The sequence below is a fragment of the Malania oleifera genome, chromosome 1 (genome assembly GCF_029873635.1).
Source record: "Malania oleifera isolate guangnan ecotype guangnan chromosome 1, ASM2987363v1, whole genome shotgun sequence".
NCBI lineage: Eukaryota > Viridiplantae > Streptophyta > Magnoliopsida > Santalales > Ximeniaceae > Malania > Malania oleifera.
Window position 1 is genome coordinate 66414697 of NC_080417.1, and position 2500 is coordinate 66417196.

At 47.8% G+C, this 2500-nt stretch overlaps 1 non-coding gene across 1 annotated transcript in view; it reads left to right on the forward strand.

Moving 5' to 3' along the window:
* Nucleotides 1–437, forward strand: part of LOC131147508 (28S ribosomal RNA) — a 3426-nt gene extending 2989 nt beyond the window's left edge. Inside the window, exon 1 of the ribosomal RNA XR_009134878.1 lies at nucleotides 1–437. This exon is cut by the window's left edge and continues 2989 nt beyond it. This is a non-coding gene — a ribosomal RNA (28S ribosomal RNA).
* The last annotated feature ends 2063 nt before the right edge of the window (nucleotides 438–2500 follow it).

Genomic DNA, 2500 nt, shown 5'->3' on the forward strand with positions numbered 1-2500 from the left:
CATCGTGAAGAAGGTTATTTTACCTTCTGATGACTGTTGCAATAGTAATTCAACCTAGACGGATAGGAACCGTTGATTTGCATCAATTGGTCATTGCGTTTGGTTGAAAAGCCATTGGCCGCGAAGCTAACCGTGCGTTGGAATTAGACTGAACGCCACTAAGTCAGAATCCAGGCTAGAAGCGATGCATGTGCCCATTGCTCGTTTGCCGACCCTTAGTAAGGGGCCTTATAGCCCCTAAGGCACTTGTCGAAGGTCCACGACCTCACGGCAGAATGAGTCGGGTAGGCTCTTGAAGTAAAATTTCTATCGAGCCGTGGGTCGAATCCTTTGCAGACGACTTAAATATGCGACGGGGTTAGTGTAAAGTGGCATAGTTGCCTTGCTGCCTGCCCACGATCTACTGAGATTTCAGCCCTATGTCCGCTTCGATGCGTCCCTCCCCAATTCAGAAAAATGGCCAGAGGTGTTTTGAAAACTTAAATGAGAGCAACTAATGCTTAGTGTACCCAGTACAAAGAATGGTGTCGAGACCACATGTGTAGCAAGGCGTCTGTGTGCTGTGTGTAGCGTTGACATTCCACGTGGCCATGCGTGATATGCGGTTGACATGGCTGTGTGCAGTGTTGACATTCGGATTGTCATCCGTTGGGCATAGTGCACGATAACACTAAACCTGTGTGGCCTTACGCATTTTGAGATTCGAATGGCATCTTGGGCCATACGTGGCAATGCATACAACATTCAGGATTGGTCTCGGTGGGCATAGTGCACAGGTGAAAGCTGTGGTGCAGTATCGCATTCGGATTTGCAATCGTTGGGCTATGCCTTGGACATGCTGTTTGCAGTGTCGACATTCCGGATTGCCATCATTGCCCATAGCTTGACATGATGCGTTGACATGTCCGTGTTATGTACGGTAACATAACCAAGGCGCCTAGTGGATAAAGCACTATTTTTGGTAAAACCGAGGCTGGATTCTCATGATTAATGCAATACATAAATACATGGTCCACCGTATGGCCTAGTGCATACATACTACATACTTACTGCGCCAACTTTTCCATGACACGACCAAGTGTGGTGTGCTACACAACGGTATGACATGGTTAGTGCTTGGTCCTATTGTGTGGTGGCTACTCACCGACACGACATGACAGGGTTTATGCATGCATGAACAACCGTATGACATAGTTGTGCATGACCTAGTGCGTGTGGCTAGTAACTTAACATGACCACGCGGCATACATGACACGGCAAATGACAATGGTAATGCAAGACATGACACGTCATGACATTGTTTATTGCATGACATGACACGACACACATACAGGGTCAGTGCATGACCTTAGTATGTTGTGGCTAGTGCTTGACATTACACGGCATACTGGTTATTGCTGGACATACACGACATGACATGGTTTTTTAGTGCATGACCATGACCCGACATGCACATGGTTAGTGCATGACATGACACGACATGACATGGGTTAGTGCACACATGACACGGCATGACATGGTTAGTGCATGACATGACACGACATGACATGGGTTAGTGGCGTGCATAACGACATGAATGGTTAGTGCATGGCTAGTGTGGTTTGGCTAGTAACTTGGCAATACACAACACGGCATGACATGACCTGGCATGAGCATGGTTAGTTGCATGGCCTAGTGTGTTTGGCTAGTACTTGACATGACGCGGCTGACATGGTTAGTGCATGGCCTAGTGTGGTGGTGCTAGTACTTTGACAGACACACTGCAGGACTGGTCAGTTGCATGACATGACACGCCATGAACATGGTTAGTGCAGGAGATGACAAAACCCACATGGTTAGACATGACATGACACGACTGACATGGTTAGTGCAGGAACCTTCACGACATGACATGGTTGGTCGCCGGACATGACACGACATTATATGGTTAGTGGCCTGACATTAACACGAATGACATGGTTCATGCATGACAGGACATGCCATGACATGGTTAGTGGCATGACATGACCACCATGGATTGCCTTAGTGCGTGACATGACACGATACGACATGACATGGTTAGTGCCCTGGCAGACACTCCACGACATGGTTTTTTTTTTTAGGTGGCACGACAATGACACGACATGACATGGTTAGTGGCATCACACATACACGATATGACCTAGTTAATGGCCATGGCCTAGCGTGTTGTGGGCCAGTACTTGAACATGACACGCGCATGAACTGGTCTTCAACGAGGAATTCCTAGTAAGCGCGAGTCATCAGCTCGCGTTGACTACGTCCTGCCCATTGTACACACCGCCTGTCGCTCCTACCGATATAATGGTCCGGTTGAAGTGTTCGGATTGCGGTGATGTGGGCGGTTCGCTGCTGGCGACATCGCAAGAAGTCAACTGAACCTTATCATTTAGAGGTAGGAGAAGTCGTAACAAGGTTTCCCGTAGTGAACCTATGGAAGGATCATTGTCAAAACTTTGCCAAAGAATGACCCGCGAACATG